The sequence below is a fragment of the Myiozetetes cayanensis genome, unplaced genomic scaffold (genome assembly GCF_022539395.1).
Source record: "Myiozetetes cayanensis isolate MyiCay16 unplaced genomic scaffold, myiCay2020 scf7, whole genome shotgun sequence".
In the NCBI taxonomy this organism is placed as follows: domain Eukaryota; kingdom Metazoa; phylum Chordata; class Aves; order Passeriformes; family Tyrannidae; genus Myiozetetes; species Myiozetetes cayanensis.
The window spans coordinates 31,298,420-31,316,269 of record NW_026087964.1 but is presented as its reverse complement, the minus strand read 5'-3'; the positions used below and the strand labels follow the sequence as shown (position 1 = coordinate 31,316,269).

Here is a 17,850-nt window from a genome sequence, read left to right as displayed (position 1 = left end):
GATGAGGTCTAATATATTCTGAAAGCAAGTTAATCAAAGTACTAGCATAGGAAAACAGGCAGGTGACATAGTTACAGATCATCAGTGATTTGTGGAGATGGCTGCAAAATGGAGAAGAATATGAATTAGCAGAGAAGATAAAAAAGAAATTTAGAAAAAGAATTAGAAGAAATATGCACCATATTCTCCTAATTAAAAGAATTGTAAGAGCATGTGTTTGTGACCAGGGGAAGAAAACACACCTTAATGAGCCTAGATGCTCCTCCTGTAAAATCTGCAAAAGACACTAGATCTTGTGGCCAAGCAGAAGATATGAGCAGCAGGGTATTTCCAATGTGTGCGGCAGAAGACCAAAGAGAACCTGGATGATTCTGGATCTAGGTAAGTATAGGCCTGGCTGATAAACCCAATTCCTTGAAAGCAGTCTTACAGTGTGCGTGGAAAAAAAAAAGAGCTGATGCTGTGACAAGTTAACTGAAGCAAGTTAGCTTATCTTTTGTTTTGTTAAACTAGGTAAGCAAATCCTGGAGAATCTTAGAGGAAAGCTTGCATCCTCCCTCGTTTTACCCTGTCTCCCTCCACTAGTCCTGGCAGAGGGAAGATGTTGCTTTTCCATGCTGCAGATCTTGACAGAAAGTGTGCTAGAAAGTGAGGCATGCCAAGTACAAATGGCTCAGGCCAGAAGCAGTCTGAACAGCCTCTTGGCTGTATTACACGAGAAGCGTGCCATGGAAGTTTTACAACAAAATGTTGGGCATGGCAAAGAGAGGAAGTCAGTGTAGGGAGGAAGGTGAGATGCTGTTCAGTTGTCCTGCTTTCTGCTATAGTGTACTAACTATTTGCAAACCTGTTCTGTTGAGCTAGGAAATGTTTTGGGAACAGCAAAATGAGAACTACCAGAGGCAGATGTGCTGCCAGATCAGTTGGAGAAGCTAAAGACCATGTTTCTGCAACTTGTGCTGGGCTACTCTGTGCAGTATTCTTGAAATAATAAACATAGTGGTGAATGAGTGATGCTACAGGAATCCTTCCCTGGCTGGGCAGCTCTATAGAACCTTTCTCCCAAAGTAGCAAGCTCTGAGCCTTTACAAGTAAATGAAGCATGAGGAGGCTTGCTCCTCTAGCTTGATTCTTCAGCTACTGTTCTTAGTATGGCTTCTTTTATTCTTGCACTGCATTAAACTGTGCCCTGTAACATTTCACCATTCTTTCCAGCTGAAATCTAATCTGGTCCATGTCTTCTCTTGTTCTTTAATTCTTTCATTACTCTATATTGTTTAATTTTTCATACTTTTCGATGTTTTCCTCCTTGAGTGCATTATCCTATCACTCTTCATTTCAGCTTCTGCCTTTCCTTCCAATTTCCTCTGTGTGATTTTCTTTCTAGTCCTGTTTTCCCACATCTCATCTTGTTGTCTTATCTCATTCTGTTCTCAATACATATCTCTCAATGAGAGTTTGTTAAGGTGAGAAGAAAAATAACAAAATACTTTGCCAGTTCCCTTTTAAAGGTCTTTTTTCTGATTACTAACAAACCAGTTGTACTTGCTGAAACAAATTACCAAACCATATTTTCTCCTGTGATTCACTTGAAATTAACTTCTGTATTAAATGTTGTAGACTGTTGACAACATAGTCAAAGAAATATCTGTGAAAGCTTGCAAGAAGCTAGTATTTTTAACATGAAGTGGTGATTTTGGCGGGCAGAATTCCCATCTACAGATCTCATATGGAAATTTCAGAATAAGCTGAGGTCTCAGTCTGGTAGGAGCCACTCAGCCAACAAATGGTGGCTGAGGTGGGAGGGAGGCTGAAGTATGGGAAAAACCTGAGACAGTGTGAATTAGAAAGCTAACTGTAAATTGGATTTTTTAAAAAGCAACTTAAATAACAAAATTAAATACCAGTTCATAGTTATGCCTATGACTATGGAAGTTATTAAAAGCAACTGGCAGCCATAGAAAGCTGGGTCACACTAATTAGTCCTTTCTTCTAAGAAACCCTATTTCAGACTCTCTTTAGAAAGAAAAAAAAACAGCTTTCCAAAGGCATAGAGACACTTTTGTAAATGTCAGATACATGGAGAAGTGAAAGAGAAATTTCTTTATACTTTAATTTTTGATGGTTTTAAAGGGTGAATTTTCTTCTTCTCACTCCTGTTTTCCACTAATTATTGCTAACCATAACACTGCTTCTTGTTACCCTATTTTTTAAATGACACACTATAGATCTCTAACCTATACAGAAGAAACATTTTTTCAGAAGTATTATTTAATCATCAATACTTTAAAACTTTTATTTTAAAGAAATGGTGAGTTGTGGGTTTAGGTTTTTTTTTTTAAAGTGATGGGAAGGGGCAGGGTTACAGGTGTGGCTTCTGCGAGAAGCTGCCAGAAGCTTCCCCTGTGTCTGATGGAGCCAATGCCAGCCAGCTCCAACATCCATCTGCCAAGACAGAAGTGAGAATATGTGAGAGCATCCTGTGAGACTTTCATTCTGTTTTCTTTCCCCTATTCAGCTGAGAAGTGATAGAACTGCTTTGGTGGGCACCTGGCATCCAGCCACGGTCAATCCACCACAGGCACTGTAATGGTTCCTTACTTTAGGACTGAACAAGTTCTTTTCATTTACAATCGTTGAGGTCTTGTTGTCCTCTGAAGACTCTCATTCTCCCTGTGGGAAAGGAATACTGGCTAAAACCTAAACCCCAGGAAAAATAAGCATTAAACTTGTTCCTGACTGTAGTTCATGTACTCTCAACAGCAGATGAATACACAGTAGATGTGGTTTAGGGGAGGGAGTAAAAAAAGTAAGGAGGTGCCATGTGCTGTGGTATATTATGATATGCTGACTGGCACAGGTGACTTTAAGATTTTATTTATACCAGGTTATAAAAAACAAGCAAACAAAAAGACAAACCATCCCCCTCCTCCCCCCCAGAAAACCCCAACCAACCAACAAAAAAAAACCTGAACAAAAGACCTTAAAACAAAAAGAAAACACCCCAGCACAGGGTAAAGATATATTGATGCCACTCAGTGGAAGGTACTGTGGGTATGTGTGCTGTTCCTGGTCTGAGTTCCTGTGTCTTGATGATTCTGTGCAGTGCAGCATGATATGATTATATTGCACAATGATAAAACAGGTAACTGCCTTAGTGATGTGATGGGAAAGCAGTAATATAAGCCTCGTCCCTGAAGTGTAGGATTTGTTAGGTTAGGTGCTGATCTATACTGAGATTTTTATGCTAATACATGGCTTGGGAGTCAATAACCACCAGGAGATGCACTTCTCTGCACTATGCTGTGTTGTGTTGAGGATGTGCTTGTGGTTCCAAACCCTTTGTTAGAAAATGTTTGGTTTCAAAAATTATCATTTTCTGTCTAATTTTCTTGGGTTTGTTTATTCAGTTTTAGTTGTTCCTGTTTACCAGTGTGCATATCTTCAGAAATGTACAAGAAGTGTTTACCCAGTCATTTCAGGTTCTTGCAGTCCCTGTCTCTGAGCTCTCTGAGCTGTTGTGAGTGAACTGTGACTGAGGGACTGTATTAAATAGGTAGATGTAAAATGTGATTGAAGCACAAGTGGGGCTTGTATTGAATCAGAAATACAGTGAAGTTTTCCTTTCAGTGTCCTATCACGTAGGGACGTACTGTTGCTCTTATAAATGTGATAAATTGCCTATGCATAATAAAAAAAGTTTCACCTCTTTATGATTCACCATATAAAAACTTAATTTCTATAGAACTTCTTTGATGACTCTTATGTGCTTTTATTACAGCTTTTTAGATATAGTTCATCCTTAAATGTTCCTTAAAGCAGTATTTTTTCTACTTTTGTTCTTAACTATGATCATAGAGTTGTGATAGAAAGGGATCTCACTACTACTTCAGACTTAAAGTGAATTAATAAACCATAGATTAACACCTTTGAATTGCTTATGCTTATTCTGTATGATTTTGTGTGTATGCTCTTATATCCACAAGTTAAAGATTGGATACGTTTTAAATAGGCTGTTGGTCAAAAGGTAGTGGGCTAGCAAGTTGCTTGCAGTGAGCTCCTACCAGTAGCGGACATGAAGGAAGGAATGATTATTCTGTGGTTAACTCTTTTCTTTTAAAGCTTATTTTTCATGTATTTCAAGCCTGTCAGAGCTGAATGCTCTGTGCGCTTTGGCATCTTGAGCCCTGTCAGCCCTTTATAATTACCAGTCACTGGCAGAAACTTCTTACCACTCCAATTCCTCTTGGACCAACTCTACCTAGCACACAAAGCTGAAACGAGGGCCTGTGTAGCACTATTATGTTTGAGCTAAAGTGGAAGGTGTACTTGGCAGGTATGATGCTTCTCAATGTGCTCGCTGTAACCTGAAGATTTACAGCTTCCCTGGGTGAGACAAGTCTTGCTGTTCATGTGGATATTGTGGGATTAGTTTGATCCCAGGCCTGTTAAAATAAAATGAGAGTACTTTTTAATCAGATTTCAAATGACCAGATTAGTTACGAGGCTTGTAAAATGTAAAAATCAATAAATAGTTTTGGTATAGTCAAGATGAAGTTCTATTGAGTGTCCCTCATCTCCAGGAATCATGCCTTACCTTGTGAGCAAGGTACCAGTGAGGGGTTTCAAAGAGTTCTCCTATTCAACCTGCCCAAATCTCATAGGCAGGTTCAGTTTTTTCACTTTAACTTTTCTCTTTATATTGTTTTCTGTCCTGGAAATACTCTGACTGTTTAATTAAAGTAAACATTGCTTCAGTCTCTTACAAATGTGTGCATCTCTCTGTTAGAGCAATGCATCATCTCTATTTGGCTTGCCAGTAAATAGCTACTTGCTGCATCTCTACCAGCACCTTGCAGTCTTACATTGCACTCTGCATTCCACATTATGGGAACACGTGAGCAATTTGGTCATACTAAGGTTCAAGAAGAACAAAACATAGCTTGTTACTGACTGGATATGCTAATACTTAATTGCTTTGGAATACCTGATCTCCAACTTCTTTCCTCAAAGCAGGCAGACCTCCAATGGTCACAACAGGTTGCTGTTGTACAGATTCAGTTGTCATTAGTTGTGGAAAGCAATTATTTTGGAGGATATGGATAATAAAATTGGAAGTAAATTCTTACAGTTCAACCTGTAATTTGTTGTGGTTTGGTTTGCCTTTCTAATTGATGGTACCTTATTTTCAGTCTCTGGAGGAAATGCACCTTTGTGGGGATTTTTGGGGGTTTTTGGTAGTTCTTATGTCTGCCGTGAGTTACAGCGAGTTACAGATCTCTTGCACTGTAAGATGTGTCCAAAGTAGATTTTTTTATTTGGAATAAAAAAGAGCAAATTCTTACTCTGAAGATAAATACTTGATTTTGTTCTTAAAGTTTTCCGTGTAAACTGTGTATGTGTTTTTTTGGTTATGGTTTTAACTTGCCTTCCAACTAACTGAAAAAGAATCACCCATCCACATCTACTTATTTTATTAAAAACAAAAAGAAACAAAAAACAAACCAAACTAAACAAACAAACAAACAAAAACCACCTAAGGAACAGAATGTGCTGATGACTATCTTCTCTCTCTAAACAGAAAAATCTATAAAATTTAAGGAAAATATTTCAAATGATGAGGTAGGTAGAGCATTTCTGCTCTAACAGATTTTGTTTAGATATACTTGGCCTAGCAACAAACTTTCTGATGAGTTTACCATTCTGTTTGTCTTTTTTTTTGTTTTTTTTTTTCTAAAAGGTGAAAGAAAAAATACAGAATTTACAATATCTTTTAAACATAGTAGCTTAGAAAATTTAGCTTTCATGAGTGATTTAGGTATTTTTAGACTCCAGTGTATTTTGAGATTATATAAATTATATGTATCACTATATAAGCCCTTATATGTAATGTAAAAAATTAATTTTATCTGCAATTCCAAAATCTATGTATAGATCCTTGTGTTTATTACATTTTATTGTATCTAAGCTTAGTTTTGTTCCCCTGATCGCTTAATGATTAGTTCACTCACCTACATGTAGGATTGAATTTATGCCCCTTATCAGTAGTGTTAGGATTGTCTTTAAAATGTTCAAATGTGCCCTTGGTCTAGAACTAAATTTTCTCTGTGAGAGGAAAAACAGGAAATCAGATATGGCCTCAGAGCAGTTGGTATCTGTTTTATATGTATATATATATTTGTGTTCAGAGGTGCAGACAAATGGCCTGTGACAGCTACAGAGAGCAAACCAGAACTTCTACACCTTTCAGAAGCTAAAGCAAAAGAGTGGGCACGTAGTTGCTGCTTCAGCAAAGGGTTTGGGAGGTGAAAGAAGACAAACTGTAAATATCCTAGTACTATTAATTTCATGAAGTTTAAACATGGAGTTTAGAGTTGTGGGATTTGGAGCTTTCTTTTTAGAGCTTTACACAGAACTGTCACTATTTGGCAGAGGTGTGTTAAGTAATGACAAAATAGCCTATGTGATTATCTGAACTGAGTGCCTTTAGTAACTCGCTCATGAAGTCCTCCTAACACTGAGACTGAATTCAAGCTAACCTTTGAGAAAATCTTGATTTTATGCCACTCACAGCTGATGGTCTTCTAGTCCTTGTGTGTAATTTTGAGTATTATTTTTAAGATTGTCTACTTCTATTAGAGTGTGAGGAACTAAATCAGTATGGCATGTCCTACTTCTGTAATCCTACTTTAACCATGTATATTATGTAATCAGGCCCTTTTTCCACATGGGGACAGTCACATGTGGATGCCCCTTAAATGCTTTTAAAGTGTGTTGGATTATATATAGTTTATGGAATTATTGACTCTTATAAATTTTCTTTTGGTGTAAGAAAGTAGCTATCTGTGTGTCATGGTTAGAGCCTGTAATGCAGTCCAAAAAGCAATATAATTACATGCACTGGCCCAGAATTTTACTGAAACAGATAAACAAGGAAAGCTTTAGCACTGGTTTTGCTTAATCAATGTACTAAAAGATTGCTCTCATGCCTGCTGCAGGTCTTGAAGGCTTGAGTTCTGAGATTAATGTCAAGCATCTTTTTCTAAATAAGCATCTTTGCAAGGTGTCTTATTAACATTCCTGTTCACTGCCATAAACTGACATTTACTAGTACTGCAAAGTGTTTAATTTTCAAACATCAGTTTTAACCTCTGCTTAGCACAGTTTTGATGTCATACTGCTTCTATTCAAGCAGAAAGCATTTCTTTGGAATAAATAGTTTTAGTAAACTAACAATTTTACTAGCAATTGAAAACATTATTTTACCAGTCAATCATGCCCAACTTCTAAGTTTTATTGTTCTCATTTTGTTAGTAAAGACTCATATATTTATATACATTTTAATTAGTATCTTTAGTGGTGGAAGTGGGAGATGAGAGAAACTGAAGAATTCTGTTGCAGGTATTGCTAATATAAAGAACCAAGTCTATCCTTAATTCATACATTTAGTTAAATCTGGGTTTTGATACACAACAATGGTTAATTCTGTTAAATGAGAATATTAAAAACAAACAGAACCACTAAACTGTAGAGATAGAGACTGTTTATCTTGCACTCAGACTTATCATCCTGTACCAGAACATCTCCTATTTTAATGAGCTGGCAAGTATGGAAGCAGTGGTCTTTAATTTGCCTAAGTTGCATGATGTGAATGAATACTACTGAGTAATACTGGGAAAAAAACACTGTGCTTGATGTGAAATATTACATATTATGTGTTTTTCAACCTGTAAAAGAAGGAAAAAATGACTTCACATCTCCTGTTGTTTTAGAAGACTATTTTCTCATAATATGCTGAGCAATTTATGACTTCTATTTATTCTAATCATGGAGCTTTCCAAACACTCACCCAAGGTTCTGCTGCTGTAAACGTGGTTGCCCTGTTTTATGCAAAGCTCTTCTGGTATAATTTACTTTTTCACCATTCTGATTGGGAGGCCAGATGGAACTGTTTCATTTCATCTTAATAATTTTCTTGATAAACCTGCAAATAAGGCGTTTCTGTTGCACGTTGTCTGTGTCTCACCTTTGTATTAAATCTCATTTTTTGTGTTATATGAAGTGTGTAACATGCTGGAAGAGTTTAAAATAAAATGTAATTCTACTTAAGGAATCATAGATCTTGCATATGGAGGAGTGGGGGGAAATGGAGCAGCGCTTGCAACTAAGATGTTTTCATGGGTGCAAATACATATTTACTTTGAAAGATCATTGTAGTCCAGAGTGACAACTTTTATCTTTCTTTATATTGCTTTATATTGCTTCTGCAATTGTAGGATCTCAACAGCTAAGGACATGTTTTACTCCTTCTACTGTAGCATGTAAGGAGTCACATTAAGAATTCAGAGACATTTTCTAAATTAGAAGTTATCTGTGGGCTTAAATACTTTCATGGATCCTAAAGGCCTGACTTTGTCAATATGTAATACAACTGGTGTTGTTTGTTATTTCATTTACTAGGAATTGGTATTTCTATATAACAAAGGAAAAATAAAAGTAGGATTACCTATAAGATTAAGCAAGACATACCAAAAAGATGCTTATTGATTGTGTTTTCTCTTTATTTCTTTCAACTCTAGCAAAACCCCTTTTTATATCAAAATTAGAATATACCAATTTAAAAGAAACTATTTTAATGCTATTTAATCACTGACTGTAGATATAAGATAATTGGTATTGGCAATGTGATCAGATTTGCATTTTTCTCAGATGTGATATATTTGATAAGTCCCATGGAATAAGTGATAAACAGGAGATATCGTTATCTTAGTTTCAATATATTAAAAAGTCAATCAAATTTTATCCAATGCATATCTTTATTATCTGATCCTAATCTTGGAATTTTGCTTTGCCAGTTAGAAGAGAATGCATCCTCATTATAGTAATTTGTGTCTATTGCTGGAGGATTAGAATGAGTAAGAGTTTATTTTTCATTCCATTAGGTTTTTGTTGTGTGCGTTCTGAATTTTTTTCCTATGGTCCCAAGGCAGTATTTTTTATTTCATTCTTTGACAGTGTCTCTATAAACACATAATTTTCACTTGCCTTGCATTTGGAATTCTTAATTCATTGGGGAGAGGGGAAATAAGGTCTATGTTTCTTATTGTGGGTACATATTTATATTATGAGGAGATTCTTATCAGCATTTGCAATTCAAAGTTTATTATATATTAAATTAATATATTTATGTTGTTTTGACTTCTTAACAGGCAATAACTTTGAACTATAACTTCATGCTTTCATTGAGAATATAGATTCTACATCAAAGAACTAACAGTAAGTGTGGGTTTTTTTAATGAAGTTTCTCTTTAAGTCTTTGATGTTTACCTAAAATGTGTTCTGGGAAGCCATTATGACTACTGACTATAGCCAATGCTGAAATGATCTCACTGAATCAGATGGTTCTTGCTCAGAATATTTAGCTATCTTTCATAAAAGGAAAACCAAATTGGAGTAAAGGCCTCTATTTCAGTTGGTTGTAATTCCCAGTGTTTTCATTGAATGGCATAAATGTGTGTCTACGAAACTATATTTTTTGAAGTTAATAAAATTACTAGAAATTAAAGTGGAAGACTTGCTGTACTTTTATGGGAAGTTTTATTATATTTTAATGGATTTCAGGAAAAAAGAAAAGCAGAAAATTAGTATGTTAGAAGGAGAATGTTAGTGTTCTGAAAGACTGAATGAAGGTACAAAAGTGGTTCATGATAGACTATTTCTAGGTTATTGCTTTGCCGTTTTGCAGCCAGGGTTAAAAATAACACTGGCTGTACGCCATCAACAATAATTTTAAGAAGACTTCATTGTCTTTCATAAAGACACTACTCTTAATAGCTTTTAAGAGTCTTCATGCAAAACAACACAATGTGAAATTGCTATGCACATTAAGGCTTTACATCCTTTGCAAATGAATTTTAAACACATACCTGTTGTACAGTTGAATATAAAAGTAAATTGATATCAGTTGCTGTGTTTATTACCAAGGGATTGATTTAGGAAGTTTATCTCTTTTATTACCTTCCAGTTTGCCTTCAGTTTTCATTAGTTATTGAATAAGGATTGTTGGAGGGAGACAGGCAGTCTTGCACTCAGAAGCAGAGTGTGATGCTAGAGGGCTTTTCTGACCTCAGGATATCATAGCTTGGGGCAATGTCTGATGGAGATCAGAAGAGAAAGCACTGTAGTGTTTGGAGGGGTCTGTAACAATCAGTGTAGTTACAAAACTGTATTATTAAGACTAGTTTTGGTTATTTGTTTTTGAACTTAATATGAAGTCTCTACCTCTTTTCCTAAATTCATTTCTACCTGTGAGTTATCAAGAAGAATTATATTAATCTTCTAGCTCTACAAGTTGTGGTACAGTGGATTGAGATCTAATGAAATCTTTATTAAAAGATATACTGAGTATTCTTAAATCAATTTACTGCAGCAATTTTGGTGTATATATAAGTTGACACAGATGTTGAATCATTTGTTCACTATTCTTTTAAGTCAAAGAAGTGTTGCTGATCTTGGTGGAGGGGGAATCAGCTTTAATTCGCAACATGAAAATCTTGGGCTGCGGCAGGATGCAGCATTTTAGAAAACATTTTATAACCTTTCCCAGGTCAATTTCTTTTTATATGGTTTATCTTTTTTTAGAGCTATTTTATTTATTGCTAGTGGTCTCTTATACTTGAAAGAACCAGAGTACTTCTGAAGGATTCTGTATAAATATTTACATAAATGCAAACTACATCTCTCCTGATCATCACAAAATTGTTCAAACTGTTCCTGATGGCGGTTTAGTCTCTGTGGGGAAAAATGTTTGCACTGCATCACTTGATACTATTTATTGAAATATACCAAGGGTGCCTAGGTTTGGGGTTTTTTGGGTTTTATTTAGTTTGTGCAGTTGAAATGAGACTGGGGGTGGGGGCACAGTTGAGTCTTTTCCATGATTTGTAGAGAAATCAATACGAAGAATTGGGCCTTTATTTTAGAACTTTCTGGTAAACTGATTTGTTTTGTTTTTTCCTTGATACTAGATTTTATTTTTAACTGGGTAATCTGTCCCTACATGCTATGATATTATTGAGCCAATGCATATCATTTGCTTCTTAACTAAGCAGTGAAGAAATATCAAAGAAGAAAATGTCAACTAGAAGTAGAGCTGGTATTTTTTCTGACACAGAAGCAAATTAATTTTAAATGTTCACAGGAGTTGCTTAAGAGGCAGTATTTGATCTTGTACAGGAAGATATGTTTTATACTTACTCATTTATAGTTCTCTCACTTGAATAAAAATGGAGGATTGCATTGCTTTCCTAAATATAATACTGAAATGTACTTGTTTCACTGCTAGTAAAGAATTAATTAAAAAACTATACCCTATTATGCATTATTATTTTGGGTGAGTTTTCAGGAGTATATTCTAATGCCCATAGACCAAAATAATAGATAGTGAAGCCATTCTGTCCCCTTCTTTCACCAATTCTGAGTACATCTAGAAGTCCATGTGCAGTTTATCCTGAAAGCTCAGTTATTCTAACACATTTATTTAAAGAGGCCTTTTGAGAATTGCTCTACTGATGAGAGGTAACATTCAGGTGTTGACATGAATGTGCTTTTGCCTTGACATTACATCTCTAAATTATTAGGAAACGGAATAATCCATTAGTTGTTTTCAGAGTGCCTTTTCCCCTTGTCTTACAGAGTAACCTCTCTATTGTGCTTGTACAGTTCAAAAACCTGTTGGTACAGGTAGGCCCAGAGTGCAGAAACCAATGTCCTTAATTGGAATGCTGCTATATTTAAATGAAAGTGTCCTAAATTATAGTCAATTAAGTAATTTTTGAGACATCACTTTTATTTTACTTTCATATGTAAAATAATTAGTGTACTCCAAGTTACATAGATAATACTTTTGTAAAGTAGTAACTGAAAAAGCATCTTTCATGCTATTCAACCAACTGAGCTTTGAAATAAGTGCTATGATGCTTTTGGATTTGGTGAGTTTAGATTTTTTTGCATACAGAAACATTGTTAGCATCAAATCAAAGTGATGATGTCTGGGAAACATGCTTTCAAGGGTTACTTCCACAAATGAGAGTCATAAGTAAAAGCCCTTCAACCAGTATAGAACACATTAAACTGGAAGAACAAAACAAAAATCTTTTTGGCAGATCAAAGGAAATGAAAGCATAAAAGATACTCTTAGATGATCAGTTGGTCTAAATATCAGAATTGTAGTAATATCTTTTCTTATTCTCCTCTGTTTTACCACTTTCATGTATAACTTGATTATTTTGGCTACTGGTATAGTTTCCTTCAAAAAGTTGCTCATTTGCTGCAACTTTAATGGGATAGTGAGTGTTGAATATTATGAAAAGAGGCTTATATTCTTGTTTGAGAATAAAGTGGTAGCAGATTTAGGATAATGAAATTGTTCTAATGCAAATAAAATTAACTAATTCTCTTCTTTTTTGTTCAGTTAACTCTAGCAAAGGTAAACTAAACATTGAGGACTGTATCTGGCATGTATAAAACACACTTGTGTGTGTATGTATATAGATATATATGTGGCATATGATAGCTGTTGAAAGCAAGGTAATATCTTCCTGTTTACCAAGAGTGCCTTTTTACAGATCAGTCAGAACGTGCATTCTTGTATGGTCAGCAACTTAAAAGGTTTCAGGTGGAGGTGCTTCTAGACTACATAGTGACTGTCTTTGACCTGAAGACTGAATCAGATCTGTCAACTCACAGACTCTTATTTGCCGCACTCTTTTTATTTATTTACTTCAAAACAGAACTTCTTTCAAATAGACAGGGAGTGAGTGAGATTAATTGCTCTTGCAGCTTGTTCTTTTGTAAGACTTTTTCACTTTTCATTTGACTGAAAGTAGGTGGTCCACTCTACAAGCGAAATAGTCCACCATGTAAGCGCTCCTGTATCTCTTAACATTCTCATGAATATACATGTTGAACTAGTCGTGCAGCTGGATTTCTGCATGACTTGGGCTAGGTTCCAACCCCTTAGATAGGAACAAATGTTGTTTGGTTATTACAACTGCCCTTCTGGTCATACAAGAGATGAGGGGGTCAGGCTTGAGGTCTTGATATGCCTCAGGGAGTCTTTGTGTCTAGGTCCTGACTAAAGCTGAGCAGTAAGTCACTGAAAACAAGGGAACCTTTTCCTAATTAAGAGAAATGTGATATTCCATCACAGGGAAATCTGTGACAAACAGACTGAAATGAAATATATTTGACTTATTTTTTTTGTCTTGAAATAAGATAGAATTAAGCTATTACAGAGCTTATACACAGCAAATAAAAATATCTAGCTTGGTGACAGAGTTTTAGTAGAGATGTAGCAGGAGGAAAAAGCGCTGGTCACTAAATCAAGTACGTAAGTAGTAACAACAAAGTCATATTTTGAATGTTCCTACTCATAGCTTTATACATAAAAGTAATTTGCTATTACAAATTTACTCATTCTGCTTGAGCATAAAACATTATCTTTGCCTTGCCACTGAAAGGGAGGCTGGAACATATGTTGTTCCATAGTGGAACAGTGGGAACTTTCAAAAGCCATTGTTCTGGGAAGTGCTACATGTTGTACCAGAAAAGCCACTGCTGGCTGCAAAATTGAATGGGACACAAATGTATTGCACTCATAATATTAACTATAAAATTTGAAATTAACATTAGTTTCTGCTTCCATTACCATGTCCTGATTAGCATAAAAGAAACTTTGCCCTAAGAACTGTGAGGTAATTAACACCAAAAAAATCCAAACCCAAAAATAATTTCCAACTCAGAAAAAGCTGTAAATGAAAATGACTGGTGGAAAAGCACTGAGGCAAGGATGATATATATTTTCTGATATCTACTTGAGGCCAAATTGGGAAGGAGAGGATAATTTGCTGGGCAAGGCAGACCTTTGATTCACTGCACATGAATATTACCACAGGAAAAAAAAATTAAAAAACATTATTTCAGATTGCTGTAGTAAAGATGCATTTAAAATGCTGCTTCCTTTCTGTAAGCCCTTTGTTATAGAGTGACAATTATGGGAATGATGCTATAGTGTGTTAGTTGTCATTTCTAATGCTCAGCCATTAGCCAAAATGTTGAGTTAAATTATGAGATTTTGATCTCTTCAGATCATCTGACAATGCTTTCCCTCAAGCATCCCAATAGTGTGTGTCAAATGGATGGAGAAATTTATCAAATCAGGGTATCGTAAAAGAAAACTGACTTGATGTTGTGTAGTGCAAAGCATGAGATGGGAAGTACAAGGCTTTGCCTGGGGAGGTATTGCTTGGTCTGCACTGAGGTCCTTAACTTCCCTAGGAAGTGCAAATAAATCCTCTGCAGACACAAGTGGCAGATTTATTTATTTATTAAAAAAGTTAGTCCAGTAGGTTAACTTTCCAAAACTATTTGTAACTTTGTCCACTTTTAGTAACAGGAAGCACTGCTTATGGAGTTTTCAAGTGATGGGGGATTGGCTTGTTCCACAGTATGTAGCCTAATAGTTTTAAAGGTAACTTTAGCAAATATCCAATATGTGGTTCCAATGATTAGTAATAAATATAGTATATTTCAAAATAAATCAGTATAATGCTGCATCAGCATTTCAAGGAGTCCTCGTGATTACTGGGTCCACAGAGGGGAGAATAAAGTGTGGAGAAGATAATGAGAATGACCTTGCATTACCAAACTGGTGAGTGGTACTGGATCTTTGTTCACAAGTAATGGAGTTTCTCATAACACACTGCTTATCAACAACATGTTCATGCAGATATCAGTGAAAGTTAATATGAATACCTACATATGAATGTAAATTATAAACCAAGTATGACTTATATTTTCCTAAAGCATTACGGTTTTACCTGAGCTAATTCATAAAGTATTTCTTTTTTTCTTGTTCTTCTTTTTATTAACTAAAGGCTTTTAGCACACTAAAAATTATTTCTAGAATATTTGTATGTTTTTATACTGATGATAGTTTATATCAGGCAGTTTGCCTTCTCTAACAGTTAATGCTGTGTTGGGGCTTACTCTACAGTGGTATGTGTGTAGTTTAATAATGGTTGAAAACTTCTGCAGAGGTTGCACTAGATACTAGGTTATCTTTAAAATAGAGTATTTATTAATGTTCATAACTTCTCATAAACAAATACTTGTTTCCTTCTTTGTTTGCCTTTTGTTTTTAGAGTTAAGAAATTAAATATGTCTTAAGACACATATTAGGCTACAGAATGTTGACAGTCTTCTAAAATATATGTAGAACAGCAGTTTTAACTGAGCATCAAATTGTATTTTCTCTTTTCCGTGATTTCTGCCAGTGACACTTATTGTAACTATGGTAAACTAGCCTGAACTCACTGTAAGATAGTCTATTCAGAATATGCTGCCTTTTAGCAGCCTTGGCACGAATCTTTAACTTTTGCAACTACATAATTACTGCATCAATGTTTACCCAGGACATGAAGTGAAAGTATGTTGTATAAAATTGTCTTTAGGTACTTGTCTAAATGAAAATTGGTGTGACCTCTGGTATGCGATTTAGAAACTTAAGTCTTGTAGAATGGGTTAAATAGACAAAGTTTCCCACTTTTTCTTCATATAAATGAATTCATGTCAGCCCATTTCCTACCCATAACTCAGTCTGTGGAAATGAGAAATCAGCAATGCAGTGCCTAATATATGCTTTTATGATACAGCTGTCTACTTTATATGCATGAGCTTTCAGTATTTTTATGTTGACTAATAAGCTGTTTCTGAGGTGATGAAGGTCTCTGTATACCAAATAACTTAGAAATATTATCCCAGTGGAAAAACTAACAAACTCCCAATACAACACAACAGGAGTTACCAAGAACTGAAAGCTATTTCAGCTTCATGGAGGAAAAAGCTAATTGTCAGGCAGAGGGGAAAAGGTCTATGGAGACAATGATGTTGCTAAGGGCAGGATTTTTGCCCAAGTATATGGAATTCTATGGAGGATTAATGTAAAAAGCTGATAATTGAGGCAGTGTTAACTGTTTCAATGCTTATGAATACATTTAGCTGGAAAGATTTCTTTACAGAGGATTTCTTTACAGCTGAATGTCATCCTCGGTATCCCAGTTTAACCAAGCTCCACTGATGCAATTAAAAAAATATATACTCTATGTTCTTTGAATAATAAGCTAAGTTAAATATGAAGCATAAATATGAGGTCCTGGTCACATGGTGATTTCATCCTGTGGTACAGTTTACAGGGAGGGGAAAAGATTAGCAAACAGCCTAGTTTTTCTTTTGCAAATAGTTGAGTGAATGCTTCACTTTTGACAGTTGTCTGATTTTATGCTGAATGAAATGTTCACTTGGGATTTATTATTCCGTTTAAAAGATGTAAAGGCTTACCGAAAAAAAAAAACAAAACAAAACCAAACAAACCAACTTAGTTTAGAATTAAATTATCTCTTTCAGAGAAAGTGAAAAGGAATATGTGAGTATTTGGTAATTTAACTCTTATAAGTTCCGTTACACATCCACTGGAGTTATCTTTGTTTCATCTAGCTTACTGGTCAGTTGGTGTGCTGAACACAGATAATGACCATCTCAAGGTGATAGAATCTGAAGGGGAGCTACTTCTATTGGTGGTTATCATCCATTAACTGTGGCTTTTTCTCTTTTATTCTTTTAGCTGGTGCTGTCCAGTACTAGTTACAGCACCAGCTTACATGATCACAGAAATTCAACCAGCAAAATCATGCTTAAATGGCTTCAACTGTGACTTGAATCTCCCTGCCTTCAGATTTCTAGTCCTGGGCACTACAGAAACACTAGATTCAGACTTATGTAAAGTATAGTGGATTAATTCAGAGATTTGTGATGCAAGAAATGTCAGAATTTAAATATGTTTGATTTAATTAGATTGTTACAGAACACATGCACAAAGGATAATTCCCCAAAACAACAAATTTGTTTTTTCCTTTGTGTAATAGACTTCTAGTTTACTCAAAACTTAGAAACTACAGAAGTTTTTTTTTTCAACTATTTAGATGTATGTTTTCTTTAAAGTCAAGTTGGAAGCAAAATAGTGACTGAAAATTAAATTGAGTTTCTTTAAAATAATTTCAAATGTCCAGGCTGCCTAGGACTCTAGTACCTGAAGGAAACTATAATAGGACATATATGGGTATTATTCAGTAGAAGGTAAGTTGCAAAATCAGATATCTGTACCTGTAACAAGAGGAAGACTTTTTTTTTGACCTATTATACTGTAATGCAAGTATTATGAAGGTTAGTAGAAATACAACAGATTTCTTCCAGATGTTTGCTGTACTTCAAGTATTTTTTAAAAATTACATTCTGTTCTAGACTATTAATCTGTCTGAATTGCAGTATATTCCTCTAAAATCAGGAAAACACTCCTTTCTTCAGTCTTAAACTTTAAAAATCATCTGTATTCTGTGCTTATGCCCTCCCATGGTCATGTTTTTTACAAAAGATTAAATAAGTGCATCCCTTTGTAATTTTGTTTGACACATTCAAGGATTTTCAACAATCATTTCACTCCACTATACTTTGAAGCATATCTTGCAGTGTGGCATATTCAAACAGGCATGAGAAGAAATGTTTTCCAGAACAATTCAAAACTACATTTAGATGAGAAAACTAAGTGGTATATTATAGTGTAGTGTTGTTTCTCATGGGAGTAGAGTTTTTTTCTATATCAGTTGAAGTGTTCTGGGAATCTAAGGGTGACTATATACCAGTAGAAGTGATTCAAGGAGCAATGAGGTACATGTTCATAAATAATTGCTATCTCAGTCTTAAATTATTTCACAAAAATTCCCCAATGAGTTGTAT

At 35.1% G+C, this 17,850-nt stretch overlaps 1 protein-coding gene across 1 annotated transcript in view; it reads left to right on the top strand.

Moving 5' to 3' along the window:
* TENM3 (teneurin transmembrane protein 3) overlaps positions 1-17,850 on the top strand; it is a 1,298,714-nt gene that overhangs the window by 312,692 nt on the left and 968,172 nt on the right. Inside the window, 1 exon segment of the mRNA XM_050338169.1 lies at positions 9,210-9,276. The gene's annotated coding sequence lies outside the window, so the exon portion shown is untranslated.